Source organism: Vicugna pacos, chromosome 2, assembly GCF_048564905.1.
Source record: "Vicugna pacos chromosome 2, VicPac4, whole genome shotgun sequence".
Classification (NCBI taxonomy): Eukaryota; Metazoa; Chordata; class Mammalia; order Artiodactyla; family Camelidae; genus Vicugna; species Vicugna pacos.
The window spans coordinates 28,080,751-28,097,683 of record NC_132988.1 but is presented as its reverse complement, the minus strand read 5'-3'; the positions used below and the strand labels follow the sequence as shown (position 1 = coordinate 28,097,683).

Sequence of the window (16,933 nt, the reverse complement as noted above, 5' to 3'; positions counted from 1 at the left end):
TTCCACAGCTTAGCCCACAGTAAGTAATAACTAGCTATTCTATTCCTTTACTAATTTTCTTTGGAATTTCACACTTTGCATTGTTACTTTAAGATCTATATGAATACTACAAATATTATTTCTTTGTCATCTATTTAACAAATATTTTCTCAAATATATCCTTTCATCTGACAAATACTTAGCATTATTCTTTTAATATTTTTATTTTACTGTTATTTATTCCATTGCATCCTTGTTATTTTGGAAGATCTGCTATACTTGTTCCTTTTAGTAAATGTTGTTTTCCCTTTTCTTGCTCTCACAATTATATGCGTACTTTTGAAGAACTATGTGAAAATACAAATGCCATCTATTACCTCACTGACATAGTCCATTTCTCCAAACCCTCATCAGTACAACTTTAATTTCCCCATTTTCTCTTTCAATGCTTTCCTCTAAAATATCAAGGAACAAATTTGTTCCTTTCCTTCCCCTTCTTCAAAGTCTAGATTTTACAGAAATATTTTAGAATGTTAATTATACATTATTATAAATGTTTCTATTAAATAATTATAATGATTCATCACTATGAACTATTAGGCAGCCATCAAAAATCAACTAGAGGGTGAAGTCTATAGCTCAGTGGTAGAGCACATGCTTAGCATGCACGAGGTCCTGGAGTTCAGTCCCCCAGTACCTCCGTTAATAAATAAATAAATCTAATTACCCACCCCCAACAAAAGAAAAATCAGTTATTCACCTTCTCTTAAATGGATTTCCACGAGTTACTGATGAATGACAAAGTGATTTAAAATATGTATATATGATGATGGCAAAAGGTGTAAAGTAATTCATACCTCTACATACAGATACAAATGTTAGAAGTATAGAAAGAATATCAAAATGTACATGTTAGGCTGTTAAGATTGTTTACCTGGGCTCTAGGGATTTATGGGTGGGGAATGCAGAAAAGAGTGGAGGCAAGCCAGGAACATCAGGAAAGAAGACCACCACTTAAAATGACAACAACAAAAAGTGTATGGCAGGTGTCCTTAGAAGATGAGGTGAGATGACAGAGAAGTCCTGGAGCACCTTTGTATCTATTTCCATTTCCTAATCATATTTTATTTCTGAACTCCAGCATAACATCAAAATCAGCATTATATTCTCATATTGGTTTTGATTTCAAGAACAAATTGTTTTTGTCATAAAGACCCAGAACAGTTCAATCTTATTTAATTAGTATACAATAATTATTCTACTTATTTATACTAATTTATTAAAGCATTCAGAGTTTCAAAAGGATTCTTAAAATATTTTACTACAATCATAACCTAAGATAAACTTAAGTTTTTTTTCAAATCCTATTTTTATGTAGCATATTTGGATATTTACCTCTATTTTCCTGACAGTATAAAATGATTTTTATTCCCTTCTCCCAGTCTGCTTAATTTATACATGTAATCATTAAACAAAAGACCAAACTACTTTCGCTTCTATTTTGTTATTTTTTCCAGTAAACCACTTTATTATAATTTGAATATGAAGGAGATCAGCTGTATCTCTTGAATATAGTTATTTCTCATAAGACACTTAGGAGAAGCAGAAATCTATATAGACAAATATAAAATCCAAGTATTCATTAAGTAAAATAGCTGAGATTTGCAATAATTGTTCAATGCTAGGGAGCGTGGGTTTTGGGAAATTGGCAAATGTTGGCAAGAGTTGTAAGGGAAAGAAAACCTCTTAAATATTGTTATTTTTCAATGTCTTGCATAGTTTACTGTATCTCTATTTTATGTCTCAATATAAAATGTAATGATACGTAATTATGTCTCAGCACTTCTGGATATAAATAAATAAAGTGTTAACACATAAGATGAGTACACATATACAAAAGGGAACAGATATAAGAGTTGGAACTACAGCACTGTACATAATAATGAAAACAATGTTAAACCATATTGCTAAGAAGTAACTTTTGAAATTAATTCAGTATAGTTATATGATAGAATATATAATTATCTCCAGTGTTTTTCTGAAGTGGGTTTCATGGGAAGTTTCAACAGCAGGTTTATCTTAAAGCTAAGGAAACTAAACCTTTAGAACTCCTCATATTTGACTCATTCTTCTCAAGCTCGTATGATTTTTGCAAAATTTACTATGCAAGATGTTTTAAGTAAAAATAATAAAGACTGCTGCGTCTTCCCATTCCAACTTGCTTTCAGTCAGCTATCCTCCTGTCGGGTAATCTGGCCCAGCCTACAGCACTTTTAGGATGCAGCTAGTCGGAAGTTGAATGGGGACACATTCAGTTTGGTTTTACTGAGGCCAGTGTGTTTGATTTAGCTATTATCAAGTAAAATTTAAGATGTCACCAGGAATCAAGATTCTTGCTACTGCTCACTCCGTAGATTCACCTGTGTCATAACACAAAGGCGCAGAGCCAGGGATTGTTTTAAGATACAACCAAGTCCCACTGTGTTTGATACCAGAAAGGTGTGGTGAGTAGATATATACTGGCTGCTTTTAAGCCTGGCTCCCCTTTGCCCTGGTTCTTATTCCTGTAGTGATGCCATGAGAACCAGATGTCTTCTTGTATCTAAGGGGGTTTTTTAGAAGCAAGGAAGACTGGGGAAAATAAGGGGGCATTTATGTGGAAGAGTGACCAGCTGCTCTGATGTGCTCTGAGAGTGTCTCCATGGTAACATAATAGGAAAAATCCTGAGTTCTTACCTCAGTCCTTCAGAATTCTAACAAATCTCTCCAGGAGAAGACCAAAGCTAGAGTTTCCAGCTGTACAACCCCTGGAGTGTCTCTACTGAGTCCCATTCTCTCTTGAAATATAAATGCATATCCCTGGGGACGAAGTCCCTGATGATGGTCTCTAACCATCTTATCTCTTGGAATTAACTTCAGGGATTGTTCTTTTAGCCCAGACCCAAAGTTTTGATAAAATTTGCTCAAAAATCTCTTGACTATGCATAAAAAAACATTTTATTTACAATAGACATGCAAATCATTAAGACAAAGGAAGACTAACTAACCCAAAATAACCTTGTAACCGAAGGTTTCAAACAATGCTGATTGAGTATAAATTGCTGAGATTACTCTGGAAAGAATTTGACCCTATCTACTAAAACTAAACATACGCTGTCTTAGTTCATTTGGGCTGCTATAACAAAATACTACAGAAGGATAGCTTATGAACAGATATTTATTTCTCACAGTTCTGAAGGCTGGGAAATCCAAGATTATGGTGCCAGAAGATCCCATTTGGTGGCTGGTGAGGATCCACTTCCTGGTTCATAGATGGTGCCTTCTTGCTGTGTCCCTACATGACGGAAGGAAGCTAAGGAGCTATGTGGAGTCTTGTACAGGAACACTAATCCTGTACAGGAGGGCTTCGCATTCAAGACCTAAGCACCCTTCAAAGGCTCTACCTCCTAGTACCATCACATTGGGCATTAGGATTTTAACATATGAATGGAGAGGATCACAAATATTTAGCCATAACATTCTGCCCCTTGTTTCCCCAAATTTATGTCTTATCCCATGTAAAATATATTCATTCCATCCCAACAGCCCCCAAAGTCTTAACTAGTTCCAACATCAACTCAAAAGTTTAAGTCCAAAGTCTGATCTAAAAATCATCTAAAACAATATGGATGAGTTGATTCATCCTTAGACAGATTGCTCTCCACCTGTGAACCTGCGAAATCTGAGATATGATATACTTCGAAAGTACTATTATGGGACAGTCATAGAATAAACACTCCCATCCCAAAAGGAAGAAATAGGAAATGAAAAATGGAGAACAGGCCCCAAGCAAATCCAAAACTAGGACCCATGGGGGTGGGGTTGGGCCCCAAGGCTCCACGCAGTCCCATCCCCATTGCTTTGCTGGGTGAAGCCTACACCAATGCTCACTTGAGCAGAAATCGCAAGCAGGTGGCTCTGCAGATCTCATAGCTTGGGATGCCTTAAAATGGGCACTTTCTGCAGTGATCCCACCTCAGTGGCTCCCTGGCTAGATCTAGTCTGATAATCCATTCTTCAAGATCTAAGCGGAGGAAGCCACACCTGCTGTGCTTTGCTGGATTCAGAGCTCGCCACACCAGGGCCCACAAACCTGGACCTTGGGCAGCTAAAGATCACAGCACTGGAATTCAGCCATATTCTTTGTTATTTTATAACAAGAATCATTTTTCCTTTAGTTTCCAATAACGTATCTCTCATTTCCATCTGAGACCTCATCACAGTGATCGCTACCATTCATATTTCTACCAGCATTCTGTTCCAGACTACTTAGATATTCTCTAAGAAGATTGAGGCTTTCTCTACAGCTCTTTTCTTCTTCTGAGCCATTATGAGAATCACCCTTAACAGTTCATTCACTGCAATGTAGGCTTTTTCTAGCATATACCTCCAAATTTTTTCACCCCTTACCATTACCCAGGTTCAAAGCCACTTCCACATGTTTAGGCATGTCTTACAGCAGTTTCTCTACTTCTACATTTTGGGAGAACATAAACAATCAGACTATAGTAAGCACATACCCTGTGATCCAGTAATTCCATTCCTATAAATTTTATATAATTTATAAATTTGTAATTTTAATTTCTAAAAGTTTTCATATCTTCTGTTGCCCTTACATAGTTATAGTTATAAACTAGTATATACAGTTGTTATGGAATAAATTATGTCTTCTTAAAATACAAATTTTGAAGCCCTAATCCCCAGGGTGACCATATTTGGAGATAGGGCCTTTCAGGAAGTAATTAAGGTTAAATGAGGTCATATGAGTGCATCCTTATTCTGATAGGACTGGTGTCTTTTTAAGAAGAGAAAGAGACACCAGAGATTTATCTCTCCTAAAAAGAACAAAAGAAAGGCCATGTGAGTACACAGCATATGGAGACTGTTGGCAAACCAGGAAGAGAGACCTCACCAGACACTGACCCTGCTGACACCTTGATCTTGAACCTCCAGCTTCTTGAAAATAAATTGATGTTGCTTAAGCTTTCCCAGTTTTTTAAATTTTTTTTTTTGAAGCTTTTTTGTTACGGCAATCACAGCAGACTAATAAAATAGTAATAATTATAAAACTGGCACATATAATTACAGTTATTTAAAAAGTTATAGTTCAAAAACCTAGAAAAGGTTGAATTTTTTAAAGAAATTTATGTACAGTTAATTCCTTTTCCTTTAAATGTACTACTTTGTCTTTTTTCTTGCTGCCCTGTTGGAATCTGTGGTAACGTATTTCTCAGTTTACTTACTAACTAATTTCTAACATATTAAACCTGAATTTCAACAAACATGATCATTGCCTAATAAGTAGAATAATGCTTAAATTTTTGACAGATATTATTCACTTTTTTCCTTATTATTTAATAAAAATGCACTTGATACCAATGATTTATCCTCTGATATTGTAAAGTTCTTGGACAACTCTTAAGAGAAATGTGTCCACTTGCTCATTTGCAGGCAACGGGCTTTGTGACCTAGGTCAGTAAGGGTAAATGATAAGCTTCTCATGCAATTAGATACAATATGCTTCATCTACCCCCAAAATTAATAAATTTTCTGGTCTGCTGACACCATTCTTTATTATTTTCAAGAGCTGCCACAGTTTATTTTATTTATTTTTAATGCTATTTTCTGTAGAATTATTAGAAGTGTACTTTGGCATTTCAAAGACATATAACTGCTTGCTTTTATTTCCAAAGCAGGAGGGCAATGAAAATCTCTCTTAAAAATCAGAGATATTCTTAGTCTCATTCTAGATGAAAATGTTAAGAATTGAAAGCAAAAGATAAAGGAAAATCTTTTATATAAGAAAATAAATAATGGAAAAAGAAATTAAAAAGCTAACTAAAATTGTATCTTGCTAATCTTATTAAAAAGTGGCTTTTATTGAATTATCCAATTAGTTTCCTTAAAATTAGTTTACCTAAAGAGAAACAGAATTTTATCATGTATGTAGAAATTAAGAAAAAAAACACATTTGTTATTGACCTTTCTTTAAGCACTGTGAAGGTAGTTTTTAAAGCAGCTACCAAAAGTTTCATTTATTTCTGAACATCAAATTTAAAGTATAAATTAACACAACTAAATAGTTTATGTAAATTATTTTGATAGTGTTTTCTCAGATAATTTTCTAGAATTCAGAAATTTAATTTATTCCTAAACAAATGAGAAAAAAAAAAAAAAGAAATTCTGCCAAGTCTGAACTCTTGCATTTATGTAACTCCGTTGCATATTTTCTCTCTATATTTCAGGAAGGTTAATTATTTGCAGTTGGTGCTTGCTGCACATAGCTGTAGAGCCTACCAACGATGATTGGTTCTTAACCTCACGCACATGTTAGAATAATAAGAGATATCTCAGTCTACCCATATTCCTTCTTAAAAATTGAAGTTCTGTTTTCACTGAACCAGAGTGAGACCAAGAAGTATTTTAAAACTCACGATGTGATTCTACTATGAAGCCAAGATTCAGAGCCATGTGTTCCATATATCTAAAATAAATACACATTAATAGTTGAAGTGGTTTTAAATTTGGATATTTATAATCTTGACTGAAAGGGGAGTACTTGTAATTGAAACCTGCCTTGGGCTTTCAAGTATTTATAATATACATCTGTTTTTTATTTTATTAAATATAATCTGATACTTATTTTGTTTTTAACATTTATGATTCTAAAACACATTACAAGTTCCACAAAACATGCATTTTCTAAATGTCAACACTCTAAATACGCCATTCATTTCTTAAAATAGTATGTTAACTTAAAATTCAGTTTCTATGTTGACTCAGTTGACCTTAAAAATATAATTATTAGTTACTCAACAATAGGAAGATTTTTGCCATGTCTAAAGAAATATTTCAACTCTCATTTCAGATTTACTAAAAGACTGGATTTTTCTTTAGGTCTTTGCACAAGCTTGTCATTTGCTTTCTTTCCTTCATTCTTTCTTTTGGGGTCTGTGTGAAGTTTAAATAAAGAACTATGATTATCCGTAAAACTGATTGCTCAAAGTAATTAATCATTTTTCTAATGAAATTACCGGGGTAAATTAAGAATCTTGTAATTAAAGAGTTTTCTCTTGTGTAAATGAAACATTGAGAGACTGTGCTAGGAAATTACTATTTCAAAAACCAATCAAATTAAGTCCCCATACAATGGACTTTTAAAAGATTTATATATCACATATATTTTTTCTTAGATGATCATTGCATTTTTCTAATTAGAGAAGTACTTATTATTGTGTCAGATAATTTGCGCAATTTATTATTTGTAGTCTGTTTTGTTAAAAATAAGTATCACTGGTACTTATCATGTGGTATATAATCAGGTTGGTTATACAATTGTTAAATAATGTGTAACCATATTTACTAAACACACTTCTTTCAAACATTTTTCTGATGCTTATTTGGAAGTTGTTGTTTTATATATGAAAAAGTACATCTTGGATTTTAGAATTAAATTTAATCTATATGGCAAGTTCGTTTACCTGAAAAATCTCAGTAACAAATGCTAATATTAAAAGTAGTAGAAATTGCCTATTATCTGTATACTTAAAACTATAGGAAAACAACTTCTGCCAGAAACACAACATAGCCAATTATTCTGAACTTTTCTGGGTAGCAGGAAGGATGGGCACAAGAACTTAGAAACTTGGGCTTTATCACTCATTAATTGATAGGTGATTAATAGCTATACCCATAATGAAATGGTAAACAAAAAAGTATTAACCAACACAAGGTTATAAAGAGGAAGTTTGTCTATCAGTACTGGAGCAATTAGTAAGAAAAATACATATTATTCCCTGAGAATTTGTAGCATTAGGGATACACATCATGTGTTGTCTTCAAATTTATGAATTATATAGGATTGAACCATCAAATTAAAAATTAACATATATCATCTTGTGAACAATGATACTTTGGGTGTTTTTCAGAGGAGATGCAAAATCATTCTAGAGCAGGACTTAGAAAAAAAAATTTTTTTTCCTGTGAAGCACTAGACATTAAACATTTTAGGCTTTGTTGGCCACTGTAAAGAGAAGCTTATAGCAGAATATTAGCCAAAAGGTAGAAAATATGAAAAGTCAAAACACATAGAGGATAGAATAAAAGTAAAATCCAAGGAGCATCTAATAGGAATTCCAGAATAGAGAAAGTAGAAATAATGAAAGAGTAATGATCTTTTTCTACTTTTGGGAAGGATGGAATAGTTGGATAAGACCCATACTCCCATTGTAATGACAAGGAAAAGCTGAATTAATTTTAAAAATCACATTTATAAAGCATCAGATAACTTTGGAAGCAATGATGAATATATAAACAGAATGTGTGATCAATGGCAGTAAAATATTTATATATATGAACAGGTGGTTAAGTCTAAACAAAGTATTAGCTATGTAGAAGCAGAAGAAAAAAATCAGTAAAATAAATACTTGAAAACACTAGAATACCTGTAAAATGGGATGGGGAATCAATATTCAGACATTATAAGACATTGTGTGTTACAGGGAATACACTAGTGATATTGATCTACTTTGAGTAAGGAATGTATGGAAATGGAAAGGCATTCATCATCAATCCAGTGAAAATCAAAGGAGGAGCAAAGCCATGGGAAACACATGGTAACAATTAGAGAAGATGTATATGTTATCAGGGAGGAAAATTAACACAGAACTGAGCATGTGTTCCCATCTAGTCCATGTGAACTTTTATCCTAATGGAATCCTCAGTTGAAAGAGATAGAAGTTAAAGTCTATAGCTGACATAAAATGGAGGTCTGGCCAGAGACCTATTTATACTAAACTAGAATATTAAAAACAAGTGGAGTCCACATGAAGGATAAAACAAGAATGAACCAGAACACCTCAGAATACCTGTAGCCTGGGATGAAATCTGGGTCATCCAGGGACTCTCACATTTTCACCTGAATTTAAAGTGGTCTGGGATAGGTAATGCCTATAAAAGCAAAGCTTCTGGAGGAACCTCCACAGTAGCTCTCAAGGTATTATTAGAAATTGTTTACACTAATTAACTGTGTGAACTTGGCCAAGTCATTTATTATCTGAGATTCTCAGTTTCCTCAACGGTAAAGTGAATATAAAAGTAACTAATTTGCAGGTATGCATTGAGAATTAAGTTAATTAATTTTCTAAATCATTTGAAACAGGGCCTGACGAAAGTGTAAGAAGTATACTGTGTGTGTATGTGTATGTGAGCATTGCTTTCCTGTGTGTGTGCTCAAGTACAAGCTTGAGTACATGAGAGAGAAAGGATAAGCACATTGTCAGGGAGAACAGAATATCTGAAAAAAAAAATCAACAGACAAGAGAAACATAATAAAACTTTAAATCACAGAATTTACCAAGCAGACCTTAAAGAACAGGTATACGTATAAAGTTAAAGGAACAAAATACAAACTTGAAGATGCATGTAGGAAAATACAAAAGTGAATCTGGCATATTTAAAAAAAGGAACACTGACTAGAAATAACAGAGAACTACTAGAAAAATAACCCAAGTGTAACAGGGAGAAATAAAATGAAAGAAAATATGGAAGACAAGTTAAAAGACACAGAGATTAGAAGATAGATTTCAAAGGCTAAGGGCAATAGCTAAAGAGATAATGTACAATGCTTTTTAAGTACTGATGAAAGACAGATGTAAACAGATTTGAGCAGGTCAACAAATTCTCAACGAGGTAAGAAAAGTGAACTGCAGAAAACAAAAGATGCAAAAAATCTTAAAAACTGCCTAAAAATAAAAAGATTAATTCTAAAGAAACAACAATTAGCCTGACAGCTAATTTCTCATCAGAAAAAAAAAATTCACAGTAAGATGTGTAAAAAATTTTGTAAACAGAAACCTCAGTTAAATAGAGTTTGGAGATCAGAAGAGGATCTCTTATGTGCTGTCACAATAGCAGAGCCCGATAGGAAGAAGAGATTCTTCTCTCCCGCTCAGGACTCAGCCAAAGAAAAGCCACAGACATGGACTCTCTTTACTGTAGCCCTCCCAACTCCCTTTTCTCTTCTGTAAAAGCATTGTCTTTCCCTTGCTGTGTGGGGGTTTGCACATGGCTTACCGTGGTTGCAGATTCTGAATTGTAGTTTTCTGCTGATCCTGAATAAGCTCATATTTGCTGGATAAACATCTGACAATCTATTTAATTTAGGTCAACAAATGGAATGATAACCGCAGTATGTTTTAAAAATGTAAAATTTCTGTTTATTAACAGTATATTCCAATAATGAAAGTGAAATAACTGAGATAAACCAAGATTCGGAATTTGTCTTCAGTAGAACTTCACTAAAATAAAATTTTAGATGATATAATTCAAATTGAAGAAAAATAACCTTCAGTGTTTAGGAAAAATTTTACCTCTGAATTCTTTAAATAACACGTAAAGAAAATTAGGTTGTGCAGTTTTGTAAAAGTTGGTTCACTTATATGTGGAGTTAAATTTTTCATATAATTCAAGAAGGAGGTATGGGTATTGATTAACATTAGAATTAAGCCAAAAAATACATTTCTTTTCTAGAGCAACCAATGAGAGTTAGAAATAGAAATATATTTTCAAAGTAGAAAAAAGAATGATAAAAATAAAAAAGAATGAGAAGAGAGAACTAATTTCATCAAGCTGGATAAATGGTTATTATAAGTTAAGAACAGGTATTTAACACACACACATAATTTAATTTATACAAATAGGTAAAAATCTTTCATGAGTCATCCAAAGACAAAGACTTGAAGGTAGAGGAACAAAACCTCACTATATTTTATCTATATTTAATAGGTTTGCAGTACAGAAAAACAGAAGCTCAAAAATAAAACAATGGGAAAAGGTATAACATGAGACTGCTATCCAAAAGACAACTGGCATAACCATATTCATAGAAGAAAAAGTCTTTGAGGCCGAATAATTGTCAGTGATAATGGGGACATTTTGTGAAGAATGTAATAATATAGTCTCAAAATACATAATGTAAAAGTTTTCATTATTACAATGAAATCACAATCACAGTAGGACATTTTAACACAGTTTCTCAGTCATTTATATAATTAGGAGAAAGAATCTTAGTGGAATCATGGGAAGGTCTGAACTACCTTAAATGAACTTGATCTAATGGGCATATACAAACCCCTGCACATAAATAGTGCAGAGTGCACCTTCAATTATAAAATCACATAGTGATTCTGCTTCAAATAATGGTTCTGTAGTGTGTAAGAATTATATCCTCCCACAGAGAACAGTCAAACTTTGGAGAAAATATAATAAGCAAATCTTTGAAGGCACCAAAGACAAATAACAAGCTGACAGAAACTGCAGTGGAGTTAAACTGGAAAAGGGAGAAACACAGATGAAATTTGCTCTAATATCACTTTGGACCTCCCCTTCTTTTGATACCTGCACCTCTTTTCCCTTGTTCTGCTCCTGGGCTTCTAATAACAGATTTTCCCCCTGTGATAAAAGTGATGAGGTCATTACCAAAGGCCAGTGGAATTCGCTTCCCGGAAATTTGCATCTTTAGCTGAGGCACACAAGCTGGAAGGGAATGAGAGCTTTGTTATGTGATCCTAGCGCCTACAAGAGAAGCTCACCAGTTCTACTTCTGATGACTAATTCTTCCTTCTCGTGACTTGGTTTTACATTCTGCCATTCCAATTCAGTAAGCCTACCAGTATGTTTCTAGTAAGTCTCTTTTTTGCTTCACGTAAGTCAGATTTGGTTTCTACTGCTTGCAAATAAACAATTTTAATAACAAAAAAGTGAAGCACAAAGGGTAGATTCCATATATTGTTCCAAATGGAAAATATCAACAATAAATAATTTTATTAGTACAGATAAGTAAAATGTCTGTCTGATGAAATACAAAAACATGCAAAACAGAAAAGGAAAAACATCCTAAAGAAGTCAGTGCTAATTATGACTCTGAAAAAAGTCTATTGACAATTCCATACTTTCTTAGAAGACAGAAATCCATTTCAGTAGCTTGCAAAAAGAAGTGGCTTGTATGAAATACAGAAAGAAAAAAAGAGACATATAAAGAATGAGCATAGATGGAAAGAAAACTTCAAAGTTGAAAATCTGGGATTAAAAACACCTGTGTGAGATAGTACAGCATTTTAAGGAGTCAGAACAAATTAAGCTGATGTTTATTTGGGGCAGTGAATGTCAGAATTGTTATTGCAGACTATTGAAATAGTAACATATTACTGATGTGTGAAGCCCTCCAATACCATGTATGAGAAAGATCGGGCAATCAAAGTAATCAAATATAAGATGACAGCAGTCTAAACCCTGACTATAATCCAAGAATGTAGCTACTCTTGAGAAAGCAATGAGGAAAATTAAAACAGGTAAGTTAATAAAATATAATATTAGAAAAATATGCATGATTGAAAAAGAATAAGCAAGTATGTTGATTAAAGCTCACTAATTACTCTCAGAAAAGTTTTTAAAAGTTACTACACCAGCAGATATTTTGCAAAGTCTAAATTTCCAAAGAAAAATCCCTATAAATAAGATGCAAAAATTGGAAATTTAACTATAAAAACTGTTAGACTGACACAGACTCATCTGCAGAACAGCAGATATACGAAGACATTGTAGCAGTCATTTATAGATATTTGAAATCTGTTACTTCTACGAAACTACTTAGAATTTCATTCTCAGCCTTACCATTAGTGTGTATGTGAAAACAACATAATGTTGTTCTCAGATAATCAGAAGTTTGGAATATTTACCCATCAAGCTTATCTTGAAGATGAGCTTAAAGATAACATGGAGATTCTTGAGATAACACGATACAAAAAAACTTATGAAATAACTTTTCCCTAAATTATAGACAGCACATTTTGACTTCCAAAAATAATGCAAAAGCAAAGTAATAGATACAAGTATGGTTGCAGACTATTCTCAATATGAGAATTCCTCGGCAGTAAAGTTTTAAATGTTAAATGATAAATTAAGAATAAAAATATCCATAAATAAGTAGCATGTGAGATAGGGAAATAAAGATGTGTACGTTTCCTTGTTTTATGTAAGAGCTTAATTTTGTTCTTGTCTTTGATAATCAGAAAGTTACATACTGATAAATATATATTTTTTAACTTAAGGAGTCTAACAGATAAATGATATCTCTTACAATGTATTGCATACTGCCTCAACTGGAGATTCACAATGTATATTAATATAAGAAATACTAGAATAATTCTTACAACAAGGAAAACAATTTAAATGTAGTTAATCCAGTGTGTTAGCAATATATTCGACTTTTATTTTAGTTAGTGTAATTTGTTGAAAACAATAGAAGGTATCTGTAATCTTAAGCCAGCAAAAATAAATGTATTGAAAAGGTATAAGACAGCTATTAAAATTCACCAAAAAAAGCAGGAGGAAAAGGCCTCGACAGGAAACAAAGAACAACTCAAAGCCAATATTGGGCAAAGGAGGGAGATCCGTTTGTGATGTGGCCTTTGGGGTCTGATCTCTACAGCTGTTAGCCAATCATGTGGACCCTGGGCAGCCAGGATTTAGGGGCTAGCCAGCCATACTTAAGTCTGGTCTATGATTTGGTCTCCAGGTGGTAGGAAGAGGAACTCTACTCACACACAGCTTCACTGTGGGAAGGTCGTATAACAGGATTCCTACGTAAAAGGAATGTTTTGCATAATGTATTCAGTGTCCATCCGTGTTTTGGCAAATGGCAGATGCTTTCACAGGCCAAATACTTAAAGTACTTATATGTCATAATGGAAACCAAAAGGAAAGGTTCCCATTAAATGTTTCCATTAAAATATTTACGGAAAGAATAACACATGACTGTGCTGACTTCTTGTTACTGGGCTTAGGTCTAGCTGCTCACCGCTCAAAAACCAATATTCAAGAGGCAAGTGTTGGTAGAAAAGAACGTTATTTTAATCAGAAAAACTGGCAATCTGGGGAGAAGGTCAACGCATGTCCCAAAACCAACTCCAAAGAGTCTGCTCAGCCGTGACAGTTTTTAAAGGGAAAAGGGGGAAAGAATTTCAGTGCATCATCAATTCAGGAGATCAAGCTCTATGTCATTTTCCATTGTGTGAAAGCTAGCTGACTACTCATGATCGGTCTTCAACTGTTATCTTGTCCCTTCGTGGTCTGCCTGCAGCATTGCTAAGAAGGCTGCTGCAGGTAGAGAGCTAATTATTCTTTACTTAATTCTTCATTCTTACTTCTTTTAGTCTAGGGAACGAATCAACAGGGTAGGCAAGGTATTGTGCATTTAGTAGAACATAAGTCAGGAGTTAGGTTAAATGTTACCCAATGATTTCATTTTTATAATTAAGGTTTAAGGGAAACAGACATTGACAAACAGGAAAGAGACAAAAGAGCTGCTTACATTCTCAGGGTTCAAAATGTGAATCTGACACTGGATACGTTTTCATGGTCAAGAGCAGTCTCGGGAATCTGAGATTTCTCAATCACTTCTGTATAAAGAGTTAGAGTTAAAAATGTATAGAGAGACAGATGATATATGTGTGAATATGTAAAGAGTTTTACTTCTGATATATTTAATTACATAAAATAAATTAAAAACAAGTTACATTGTAAAATTAAAAAGGGAAAAGAAAAGAGAGGTTGTAACTAACTCCTTGGGACCATTATGCAATGAGAAACTGGTAACTCCAAGACTAGGAATAAAACCGTAGGGAAGATTAGAAGTAATATGAATGACTACTTCTGTTAGTTCCTAACATAGAAATTTCCTTTCCAAACTCAGCTGTGGGGCTTTTGAGCTTATTTTATTTTTTGAGATTTCGTCTTTCTTGAGGCATTTAAATTAGTAGTATGCTAATATTGATATATGACATCCAGTCTATTAAAATCCATATGTAAATAGGTTTGGAAAACATTTTTAAAGAGATTAAAAAATAACTCTGCAGGAAAACAAAAACTTTGCTCTGAGTTTCACAACTACCCACTGATTGAAAATAGAACTTTCCTATGTACCCTCACATGGCTTTGTATATGATTCTGATGAAAATAACAATAACTAATAACCAGTTAATCATGTATTAATTAATGCATCTTAGAAATAATTGACTTTGAAACTAACTTAGAGTTGTTAAGAAGCAAAAAGCAAATACATACTTCAGTAATGGTTTAGAACTAATTACTAGATAATAAACCATAGAAAATTTTATATTACAATTGCTGTTGCTTTAATTTGTAGGACAATCTTTTTAATATTTTACTACATTTTAAATATATTACCAAAATTTTCATTAATTCTCTACAGAGCTAGTGGATACATTAAAAATCAAGCAAAATATTGACTATTGAAGGTTTATAAGGAAAAGAATTTGCATTGTATACTACCTCTTATAGAGCTATTTTTTGACACCACCAAGTTCTAAATGAATAAGTGTATAGTTGAAAAATATTAGGCTTTCCTAGTGAGGGCAATATATGAAATTACTATGTTTGAAGAGATGACTGGAATACTTCTGTCCATTCGACTATGACCAATAGAACCCTGAATTATAAATCAGATCTTCTAGACCAGCACTTCACTACCATTTCCGACTGTACTACTTTAAAATAAGTGAATAGTAGTTGAAGACCACATAAGCACACTGCTTATGGTTGGAGACAGGTGACCTGAAGATCCTGGCTGCCCAGGGTCCACATGAATTGGCTAACGGCTATAGGCATCAGACCCCACCTCTCCTGTAACACACCTTCCTCATCAGTGTGCTACTGCAGACAACTGAGAAGTTTTGTTCTAAGCCACAGATACACAATCTAATTAATAAGTAATATGTAAAAGCAGAAACATCAAAATGTTAGAGCAAGCAGAAAGCTAGATATGAGCAGAGAAAAGGCGACATAGTGAAAAATGACAGGAAGTAGGCAAAAAAGGAGAGGCATGGGCCAAAAACAGGAAACCATACATCACGTAAGCACCAGGGGTCCCTGAGAAGAGAAAGAAAAACAGAAACCTCGGAGCTGATAAGCACTCACACATTTTGGGATGACAAGTGGCCTGGAGGCCGACAAAGAAAGGTAGTAAAAGGCAGGAATCTCCAGTGTTCGAATGTAACCTTTTGATCATTATGCTTTTATTTCAGTAAAATAGCCTTGCAGTACTCATCTTGCACCAACACTTCCGATGACATGACATTTCCGATCCAAACTAAGTAAGAATAAAAATCCTTCCTCCCCTCAGGAAGGTGGAGCTGGGATGAAAATCAGGGAATACGAGGCCAAACCCTTCCCTCCCCAATAAATATTCCACCCATTCATTTTTACATCTATGTAACCAACTTGCCAAAGAAACTCTGGGCAGCTACTCACCTGACCCTGCCCACTCTCCATTGAAGGCGTACTATCTATCCCTTAATAAATGCCCACTTTACTTTCTTAACCTCCGTGTCTTGTGTCTGAATTCTTTCTGTGACAAGACAAAAACCTGATCACTGGCAACAAAAATGCATTCAAGACAAACAACAGAAAGTCTGCTCTCCATTTGTTTTAACAGTGAAGAAATTCTCAGACACATCCTGAAGAAGGAAGTGTTTCATATTAAGGCTTTTTTTTTTCCTAATAACAACTGGTGCAGTATTTTTTGTTACTCTTATATTGAAAGGAGATAGAATTTATGTTTCAGTAATGAAGTGGAAGACCATCTTTTGTGCCTGATTAGATCATATTAAATCACCTGCTCACCCGTGAATCATTATCAACTTAGAAGCAATGCTATAAACTGATGTTAAGTCTGGGTTTCCTACAGAATCTTTGAGCTAAAAAAAAAGGAAGGATCTTGACCACAAAGGGGCCATCTCTGCCCTTTGGGGCTGAGTGAGATTTCCCTGATTCATGTATGCTGCATGGGGGAAGGGTAGATTCTTGCATACTATCAGAATGCCATTTAGAAGAAGAA

General features: G+C 33.9%; 1 long non-coding RNA gene across 1 annotated transcript in view; it reads right to left on the bottom strand.

The window, feature by feature from the left end:
- LOC140700036 (uncharacterized) overlaps nt 1-16,933 on the bottom strand; it is an 89,587-nt gene that overhangs the window by 41,334 nt on the left and 31,320 nt on the right. Inside the window, exon 2 of the long non-coding RNA XR_012078257.1 lies at nt 14,390-14,477. This is a non-coding gene — a long non-coding RNA (uncharacterized lncRNA). The remainder of the gene's footprint in view (nt 1-14,389; nt 14,478-16,933) is intronic.